The following is a 10,855-nucleotide window of genomic DNA, read 5'->3' as shown; positions in this document are numbered from 1 at the left end:
ATGGATTATAAAGTACATGGCCATCAGTGAGAGGTTGAAGATGGAGTGAGACATCAGAGGAAGACTTGACTTTTCTATTTTAAATAGTTCTCTGTTATTTAGATCTTTTCAATGAGATGTATTCACTTCCAGGACCAAAAATAAATAAGATAGAATAGTAGTCAATAGTCTTCCTCATATAGGATACAGTCAATATTCTTGAGTCTTCTCATGGAAAATGGGTAAAGCAGAGTTTCCAAGCATTGGTGAATAATAAAGAGGTTGGAAGTTGTAGAATTTTCAAGTGGTAAAGCTTAACATTTTATATATTAAGAAATGTTTGGCAAAAGTCAAACTACTAGCTGGTTTTCATTTTGTCCTATAATATACTTTTTTGATTTGGTATGCATATATTATAACTAATACTTCAAATGTAAGAAGCCATACTCAGTATATATGTCAACCCTCTGCAAGTAAATCCAGCCAGTTAATTGGAAGTGTTCTTTGTGAAATGAGAATCAGAACCACCACTCCCAATGCCATGTTCCTAAAAGGATGTGATGATCTGTTGTTTTATTGGCTCTCAGTAGTCAATATCTTCAAGTTTGTTGAATAGAACCTCAAAGAAAGCATATGCTTTGTTTAGTCCAGCACATTCTTGACTGAAACAAACTAAGTGTTCTCTCTGATTGCAATTTTAAGGAGAAAGATTAATTTGACATACAAGGAAGAAGATATAGTACAGCTTGAAAAGGAGAAAATGGAATTCATTTTAGCTAAGGAAGAAAGTTCAAGCTGAACACTGGTCTCATAACTCATTTAAGGCAAGTCTTTTTCCTCAAGTGTTTTCTTATAAATTAGAAAGGAACACAATGTTTTCCACTAAATGCTTCTAAAAGAAAAATTGTGTTCCTTAAACCAGTGCTGAGAGACTTGAAAAACAGAGGCTGGAGATTAGGAACAAGGGACATGGTGATTAAAATCCCTTCAAATCCAAGTCCAGACTGGAGTGAGAGAATGTTATCATCAAGCTTTTTGAAGTTTTAAGTTACAGTGTTTCTGTGCATTTCTCCCATGTGTTGAAGAAACTGAGGATTTGGTAAGTAAAATACCTTGGCACAGCCATCTGGCTGTCTTGGGGTCAGCACTCATCACGAGTGCTCAATCATGTCTAACTATTTGTGACTGCATGACCTGTAGCCCGCCAGGGTCCTTTGCCCGTGGGATTTCCCAGGCAAGAATACTGGAGTGGGTTGCCATTTCCTTCTCCAGGGTCTCTTCACAACCAGGGATAGAACCTGCATCTCTTGCATCTCCTGCATTGCAGGTGGGTTCTTTATCACCTGGGACGCCCCAGTGGGTTGAATGCTAGTCCCTGAAAGATATGTCCACCCAGACATGCAGCCTTAAGCCAAGGAACGCCTGCATCCCCAGAAGCTGGAAGAGAAAAGGAAGGAGTCCTCTCGGAGCCCTCCTTGGGACCATGGCCCTACTCCATCTTGTTTCAGACCTATGGCCTCCAGAATTGTGAGAGAATTAATTTTTGTTGCTCTAAGCCAAGTTTATAGCAATTTGTTATGTCAATCTCAGAAGACTACTATACATGAGAATGTGTAATATATGAAATACTCCTCTATGTAAAATATGGAAGTTACGAAACAGTACCTAACATGAAATACCATTTTTGTGAAAAGTACAATATCCACATACACAAATGGTGCAGAGGGGAAAAAAAATCATGCATTTTAAAAGTTGATGGAGAGAAGTGGAGTGCAGAGCCAGGCCTCACGCTGTTAGTCAGTGTGGTTGGAGTCCACACGATGGCGGGACCTAATCAGGCCTCGTGCGTGGCTCAGAGCCTCTCAGGCTCCATGGTCCACAGGGCACCATGGACAACAAGGAGTTAATCGAATACTTTAAGTCTCAGCTCAAAGAAGATCCTGACATGGCCTCAGCAGTAGCTGCCATCTGGGCTTTGATGGAGTACTTGAGAAGAGATGCAGGGGCGACAACCCAGGCCCTGAGGGCGAATCTCACCAGGGCCACAGAAACCCTGTGGCATGCTCTTCAGAGGCCATGTTGTCGGGCGGTGAGCTCTTCCTGGGCTTCAGCAGCCTTCCCTCCCTGGAATACTCTGATTACTCCAAATGTAAAAAGATCATGAGGAGCGGGGAGAGATTTTCCTCAGGAGACTATCACTGTCGAGAAATAAAATTGCAGATCTGTGCCATACTTTGAGCAAAGATGGGGCAAGAATATTAACACACACCTCCTACCCCAGAGTGGTCCTGAGTGTCTTGGAAGCTGCCCTGGCACCAAGAAGCATTTCAGGGTGTACATTACAGAGTCACAGCCTGACTTATCAGGTAAGAAGATGGCCAAAGCCCTCTGCCACCTCAGTGTCCCCTTCACTGTGGTCCCTGATGCTGCAGTTGGCTACATCATGGAGAAAGTGGACCTTGTCATAGTTGGTGCTGAAGGAGTTGTTGAAAACAGAGGAATCATTAACAAGGTAGGAGCTTCAGTTCTCCACAGGTCCTTGCTCACAGTGTGGAGCTCCACTGATGACCTCAGACACCCAACCACATTGTGTATTATGGTTCATTCCTCTAATACTGGTTAGCCTTAGGACTCCACCATCGCAACGAGTGGTCTCCCAGTTCCCCTGAGCCACTGCAGTGGGGTCAGTCAAATTCTGGTCAGATTTCTTTCTGCTTTGGAAACTGATCTGCATAGATTTATTTCAGTTCAGTCGTTCAATCATGTCCGACTCTTTGCGACAACATGGACTGCCACACGCCAGGCCTCCCTGTCTATCACCAACTCCCGGAATTTACTCACACTCATATCCATTGAGTCGGTGATGCCATTCAACCATCTCATCCTCTGTCATCCCCTTCTCCTCCTGCCCTCAATCTTTCCCAGCATCAAGGTCTTTTCAAATGAGTCAGCTCTTTGCATCAGGTGGCCAAAGTATTGGAATTTCAGCTTCAACATCAGTCCTTCCAGTGAACATTCAGGACTGATCTCCTTTAGGATGGACTGGTTGGATCTCCTTGCAGTCCAAGGGACTCTCAAGAGTCTTCTCCAACACCACAGTTCAAAAGCATCAATTCTCAAGATGGCGGAGGAGTAGGACAGGGAGACCACTTTCTCTCCTACAAAATCATCAAAAGAATATCTGAACGCAGAGCAAACTTCACAAAACAACTTCTGATCGCTAGCTGAGGTCATCAGGCGCCCAGGAAAGCAGCCCATTGTCTTCGAAAGGAGGTAGGACAAAATATAAAAGATAAAAAGTGAGACAAAAGAGCTAAGGACTGAGATCCATCCCGGGAAGGGAGTCTTTAGAGGACGTTTCCAGACACCGGGAAACCCTCGCACTGGCGGGCCTGGGGGAAGTGTTTGAATCTAGGAGGGCAACCTGACTGGGAGGGAAACAATAAGTAAAACCCACAGGTTACCTGCCTAAATGCAACTCTCAGCAGAAAAGTACCCCAGACACCCGCATCCGCCACCAGCAAGTGGGGGCGGCACGGAGAGGAGCGGGCGGCATTGCTTGGGGTAGGGTCCGGGCCTGAGTGCCCTGAGGCAAATCGGAGGGAGCTTTTGTGAGTTGCCAACTTGAACTGTGGGAGAGCAGGGAAGAGAGAGAAAATTAACCGGCCCGAACACGCTGCCGGCCGTTCGCAGAACTAAGGGACCGAGAAAGTCCAGAGAAGAGCTCGCAGACTGCGGACCGGCCCAGACCCGCCGGAGGCGGGAGCAGGTCGCGGCGAGACACAGGGCGCAGGCACCCGACCGGCGCGGGCAGGGACTGGGGCTGGGGACGGAGGGCAGAAGGCGCACGCACCCGACTGGCGCCGGCGGAAACCGAGATTGGGACCGCGGAAGGTAGTGGGCGCGCCGCACCTGGGGAGAGTGCGCCTGTCAAGCTCCTGGCTGCCTGGACCGCTCTGACGGGGAAGGCACAAGAGCGGACACAGCCTTTTGTTCCGCGCTTTTGTGGAACACCCGAGGGCTGGAACCGCGCACAGCGCGCGGCGCTCTCCATATAGAGCAGCCGGGATCCTGAGCAGCGCAGACGGAGAAAGCAGCGCCAGCCTCTCCCCGCAGCGCCAGCCCCTCCCCGCAGAGCGACGGAACTAGCTACCTGAATAAGAGTCCACCTCCGCCCGCCTGTGTCAGGGCGGAAATGAGGCTCTGAAGAGACCGGCAAACAGAAGCCAAATAAACAAAGGGAACCGCTTCAGAAGAAAGCGGTGCAACAGATTAAAATCCCTGTAGAAAACACCGATTACACCGGAAGAGGCCTGTAGATATCGAGAAGTGTAAGCTGGAACGAGGAGATATCTGAAACTGAGCCGAACCGACACTGACCGCAACAGCTCCAGAGAAATTCCTAGATATATTTTTACTATTTTTTTTATAAGAAAAAAAATTTTTTTTTAATTTTTTCTTTTTTATTTTTTCTCTTTTATTTTCCTTTAAAATTCCCTATTACTCCCCCATTACTCCTTGACTTTCATTTTCATAGATTTTTATGATTTTTTTAATTAAGGAAATTTTTTTTCTTTTTTTCTCCTTTTTCTCTTCTATTTTCTATTTTTCTTTTTCTTTTATTTCTTTTAAAGTCCTCTAGTACTCCTCTACTACTCTTAATTTCCATTTTCAATACACTATAACCTTACCAAAAAAAAAAAGAAGAGAAGCCCTATTTTTTAAACTGAACTTCATATATATTTTTAAAATTTTTCTGTGTGTGTTTTGGTTTTGGTTTTTAATATAGTATTTTTAAGAGTCTAATCTCTACTCTAGATTTTTAATTTTTGTTTTTCAATATATGGTATAAATTGTGAACATTTAAGAATCCAATATTCAGTTCCCATTTTTATTCAGGAGTGTGTTGATTATTCTCTCCCAATCTTGACTCTCTGTTTCCTACCTCAGAACACCTCTATTTCTTCCTTTCCCCTTCTCTTCCCAATTCAATTCTGTGAATCTTGGTGGGTGTCTGGGCTACGGAGAACACTCTGGGAATAGACAACTGCGTAGATCTGTCTCTCTCCTCCTGAGTCCCCCTTTTTCTCCTCCTGCTCATCACTATCTCCCTCCTCCCTCTCCTCTTCTTCATGTAACTCTGTGAACCTCTCTGGGTGTCCCTAACGGGGCAGAATCTTTTCACCATTAACCTAGAAGTTTTATTATCAGTGCTGTATAGTTGGAGAAGTCCTGAGACTACAGAAAGACTAAAACTAAAATCCAGAGGCAGGAGACTTAAGCCCAAAACCGGAGAACACCAGAAAACTCCTGACTACATGGAACTTTAAGTAATAAGTGACCGTCCAAAAGCCTCCATACCTACACTGAAACCAACCACCACCCAAGAGCCAATAAGTTTTAGAACAAGACATACCATGCAAATTCTCCAGCAACGCAGGAACATAGCCCTGAATGTCAACATACAGGCTGCCCAAGGTCACACCTAACACATAGACCCATTTCAAAACTCATTACTGAGCACTCCATTGCTCTCCAAAGAGAAGAAATCAAGTTCCACACACCAGAACACCGACGCAAACTTTCCTAACCAGGAAACCTTGACAAGCCAATCATCTAACCCCACCCACTGGGTAAAACCTCCTCAATAAAAAGGAACCACAGACCTCCAGAATACAGAAAGCCCACTCCAGACACAGCAATCTAAACAAGATGAAAAGGCAGAGAAATACCCAACAGGTAAAGGAACATGAAAAATGCCCACCAAGTCAAACAAAAGAGGAGGAGATAGGGAATCTACCTGAAAAAGAATTTAGAATAATGATAATAAAAATGATCCAAAATCTTGAAAACAAAATGGAGTTACAGATAAATAGCCTGGAGACAAAGATTGAAAAGATGCAAGAACTGTTTAATAAAGACCTAGAAGAAATAAAAAAGTCAATTAAAAATGAATAATGCAATGAATGAGATCAAAAACACTCTGGAGGGAACCAACAGTAGAATAACGGAGACAGAAGATAGGATAAGTGAGGTAGAAGATAAAATGGTGGAAATAAATGAAGCAGAGAAGAAAAAAGAAAAAAGAATCAAAAGAAATGAGGACAACCTCAGGGACCTCTGGGACAATGTGAAACGCCCCAACATTCGAATCATAGGAGTCCCAGAAGAAGAAGACAAAAAGAAAGACCATGAGAAAATACTCGAGGAGATAATAGCTGAAAACTTCCCTAAAATGGGGAAGGAAATAGCCACCCAAGTCCAAGAAACCCAGAGAGTCCCAAACAGGATAAACCCAAGGCGAAACACCCCAAGACACATATTAATCAAATTAACAAAGATCAAACACAAAGAACAAATATTAAAAGCAGCAAGGGAGAAACAACAAATAACACACAAAGGGATTCCCATAAGGATAACAGCTGATCTTTCAATAGAAACCCTCCAGGCCAGAAGGGAATGGCAGGACATACTGAAAGAAATGAAAGAGAATAACCTACAACCCAGATTACTGTACCCAGCAAGGATCTCATTCAGATATGAAGGAGAATTCAAAAGCTTTACAGATAAGCAAAAGCTGAGAGAGTTCAGCACCACCAAACCAGCTCTTCAACAAATGCTAAAGGATCTTCTCTAGATAGGAAATGCAGAAAGGTTGTATAAACGTGAACCCAAAACAACAAAGTAAATGGCAACGGGACCACACCTATCAATAATTACCTTAAATGTAAATGGGTTGAATGCCCCAACCAAAAGACAAAGATTGGCTGAAGGGATACAAAAACAAGACCCCTATATATGCTGTCTACAAGAGACCCACCTCAAAGCAAGAGACACATACAGACTAAAAGTGAAGGGCTGGAAAAATATATTTCACGCAAACAGAGACCAAAAGAAAGCAGGAGTCGCAATACTCATATCAGATAAAATAGACTTTCAAATAAAGGATGTGAAAAGAGACAAAGAAGGACACTACATAATGATCAAAGGATCAATGCAAGAAGAAGATATAACAATTATAAATATATATACACCCAACATAGGAGCACCGCAATATGTACAGCAAACGCTAACGAGTATGAAAGAGGAAATTAATACTAACACAATAATAGTGGGAGACTTTAATACCCCACTCACAACTATGGATAGATCAACTAAACAGAAAATTAACAAGGAAACACAAACCTTGAATGACACAATGGACCAGCTAGACCTAATTGATATCTATAGGACATTTCACCCCAAAACAATCAACTTCACCTTTTTCTCAAGTGCACACGGAACCTTCTCCAGAATAGATCACATCCTGGGCCATAAATCTGGCCTTGGAAAATTAAAAAAAATTGAAATCATTCCAGTCATCTTTTCTGACCACAGTGCAGTAAGATTAGATCTCAATTACAGGAAAAAAATTGTTAAAAATTCAAACATATGGAGGCTAAATGACACGCTTCTGAATAACCAACAAATCATAGAAGAAATCAAAAAAGAAATCAAAATATGCATAGAAACGAATGAAAATGAAAACACAACAACCCAAAACCTATGGGACACTGTAAAAGCAGTGCTAAGGGGAAGGTTCATAGCATTACAGGCTTACATCAAGAAACAAGAAAAAAGCCAAATAAATAACCTAACTCTACACCTAAACCAATTAAAGAAGGAAGAAATGAAGAACTCCAGGGTTAACAGAAGGAAAGAAATCTTAAAAATTAGGGCAGAAATAAATGCAAAAGAAACTAAAGAGACCATAGCAAAAATCAACAAAGCTAAAAGCTGGTTTTTTGAAAAAATAAACAAAATTGACAAACCATTAGCAAGACTCATTAAGAAACAAAGAGAGAAGAACCAAATTAACAAAATTAGAAATGAAAATGGAGAGATCACAACAGACAACACTGAAATACAAAGGATCATAAGAGACTACTACCAGCAGCTCTATGCCAATAAAATGGACAACTTGGATGAAATGGACAAATTCTTAGAAAAATATAACCTTCCAAAACTGAACCAGGAAGAAATAGAAGATCTTAACAGACCCATCACAAGCAAGGAAATCGAAACTGTAATCAGAAATCTTCCAGCAAACAAAAGCCCAGGACCAGATGGCTTCACAAAATGGCTATTCTACCCAAAGCAATCTATAGATTCAATGCAATCCCTACCAAAAATTTAGAGAAGAGCTAATACCTATCTTACTCAAACTCTTCCAGAAAATTGCAGAGAAAGGTAAACTTCCAAACTCATTCTATGAGGCCACCATCACCCTAATTCCAAAACCAGACAAAGATGCCACAAAAAAACAAAACTACAGGCCAATATCACTGATGAACATAGATGCAAAAATCCTTAACAAAATTCTAGCAAACAGAATGCAACAACATATTAAAAAAAATCATACACCACGACCAAGTGGGCTTTATCCCAGGAATGCAAGGATTCTTTAATATCCGCAAATCAATCAATGTAATACACCACATTAACAAATTGAAAGATAAAAACCATATGATTATCTCAATAGATGCAGAGAAAGCCTTTGACAAAATCCAACACCCATTCATGATTAAAACTCTCCAGAAATCAGGAATAGAAGGAACATACCTCAACATAATAAAAGCTATATATGACAAACCCACAGCAAGTATCACCCTCAATGGTGAAAAATTGAAAGCATTTCCCCTGAAGTCAGGAACAAGACAAGGATGCCCACTCTCACCACTACTATTCAACATAGTGTTGGAAGTTTTGGCCACAGCAATCAGAGCCGAAAAAGAAGTAAAAGGAATCCAGATAGAAAAAGAAGAAGTGAAACTCTCACTGTTTGCAGACGACATGATCCTCTACATAGAAAACCCTAAAGACTCTTCCAGAAAATTACTAGAGCTAATCAATGAATATAGTAAAGTTGCAGGATATAAAATTAACACACAAAAATTCCTTGCATTCCTATATACTAACAATGAAAAAACAGAAAGAGAAATTAAGGAAACAATACCATTCACCATTGCAACAAAAAGAATAAAATACTTAGGAGTATATCTACCTAAAGAAACAAAAGACCTATACATAGAAAACTATATAACACTGATGAAAGAAATCAAAGAGGACACAAACAGATGGAGAAACATACCATGTTCATGGACTGGAAGAATCAATATTGTCAAAATGGCTATTCTACCCAAAGCAATCTATAGATTCAATGCAATCCCTATCAAGCTAGCAACGGTATTTTTCACAGAACTAGAACAAATAATTTCACAATTTGTATGGAAATACAAAAAACCTCAAATAGCCAAAGTAATCTTGAGAAAGAAGAATGGAACTGGAGGAATCAACCTGCCTGACTTCAGGCTCTACTACAAAGCCACAGTCATCAAGACAGTATGGTACTGGCACAAAGACAGAAATATAGATCAATGGAACAGAATAGAAAGCCCAGAGATAAAGCCACACACTTATGGACACCTTATCTTTGACAAAGGAGGCAAGGATATACAATGGAAAAAAAGACAACCTCTTTAACAAGTGGTGCTGGGAAAGCTGGTCAACCACTTGTAAAAGAATGAAACTAGAACACTTTCTAATACCATACACAAAAATAAACTCAAAATGGATTAAAGATCTAAATGTAAGACCAGAAACTATAAAACTCCTAGAGGAGAACATAGGCAAAACACTCTCCGACATAAGTGACAGCAAGATCCTCTATGACCCACCTCCCAGAATACTGGAAATAAAAGCAAAACTAAACAAATGGGGCCTAATGAAACTTAAAAGCTTTTGAAGAAACAGACAAAGGATTAATCTCAAAAATATACAAGCAACTCCTGCAGCTCAATCCCAGAAAAATAAATGACCCAATCAAAAAATGGGCCAAAGAACTAAACAGACATTTCTCCAAAGAAGACATACAGATGGCTAACAAACACATGAAAAGATGCTCCACATCACTCATTATTAGAGAAATGCAAATCAAAACCACAATGAGGTACCATTACACGCCAGTCAGGATGGCTGCTATCCAAAAGTCTACAAGCAATAAATGCTGGAGAGGGTGTGGAGAAAAGGGAACCCTCTTACACTGTTGGTGGGAATGCAAACTAGTACAGCCGCTATGGAAAACAGTGTGGAGATTTCTTAAAAAACTGGAAATAGAACTGCCATATGACCCAGCAATCCCACTTCTGGGCATACGCACTGAGGAAACCAGATCTGAAAGAGACACGTGCACACCAATGTTCATTGCAGCACTGTTTATAATAGCCAGGACATGGAAGCAACCTAGATGCCCATCAGCAGATGAATGGATAAGGAAGCTGTGGTACATATACACCATGGAATATTACTCAGCCATCAAAAAGAATTCATTTGAATCAGTTCTAATGAGATGGATGAAACTGGAGCCCCTTATACAGAGTGAAGTAAGCCAGAAAGATAAAGAACATTACAGCATACTAACACATATATATGGAATTTAGAAAGATGGTAACGACAACCTTTTATGCAAAACAGAAAAAGAGACACAGAAGTACAGAACAGACTTTTGAACTCTGTGGGAGAAGACGAGGGTGGGATGTTGCGAAAGAACAGCATGTATATTATCTATGGTGAAACAGATCACCAGCCCAGGTGGGATGCATGAGACAAGTGCTCAGGCCTGGTGCACTGGGAAGACCCAGAGGAATCGGGTGGAGAGGGAGGTGGGAGGGGGGATCGGAATGGGGAATACGTGTAAATCTATTGCTGATTCATGTCATTGTATGACAAAACCCACTGAAAAAATAAATAAATAAATCTCAAAAAAAAAAAAAAGCATCAATTCTTCAGTGCTCAGCTTTTTTTATAATTCAACTCTCACACCCATACATGATTACTG

At 41.1% G+C, this 10,855-nt stretch overlaps 1 pseudogene; it reads left to right on the top strand.

Moving 5' to 3' along the window:
• Positions 1–1,867: 1,867 nt before the first annotated feature.
• LOC122679089 lies at positions 1,868–2,602 on the top strand (annotated as a pseudogene).
• Positions 2,603–10,855: the final 8,253 nt, after the last annotated feature.

The sequence above is a fragment of the Cervus elaphus genome, chromosome 21 (genome assembly GCF_910594005.1).
Source record: "Cervus elaphus chromosome 21, mCerEla1.1, whole genome shotgun sequence".
In the NCBI taxonomy this organism is placed as follows: Eukaryota; Metazoa; Chordata; class Mammalia; order Artiodactyla; family Cervidae; genus Cervus; species Cervus elaphus.
The sequence above is the reverse complement of the archived record's forward strand: the minus strand, read 5'-3'. Positions and strand labels throughout refer to the sequence as shown.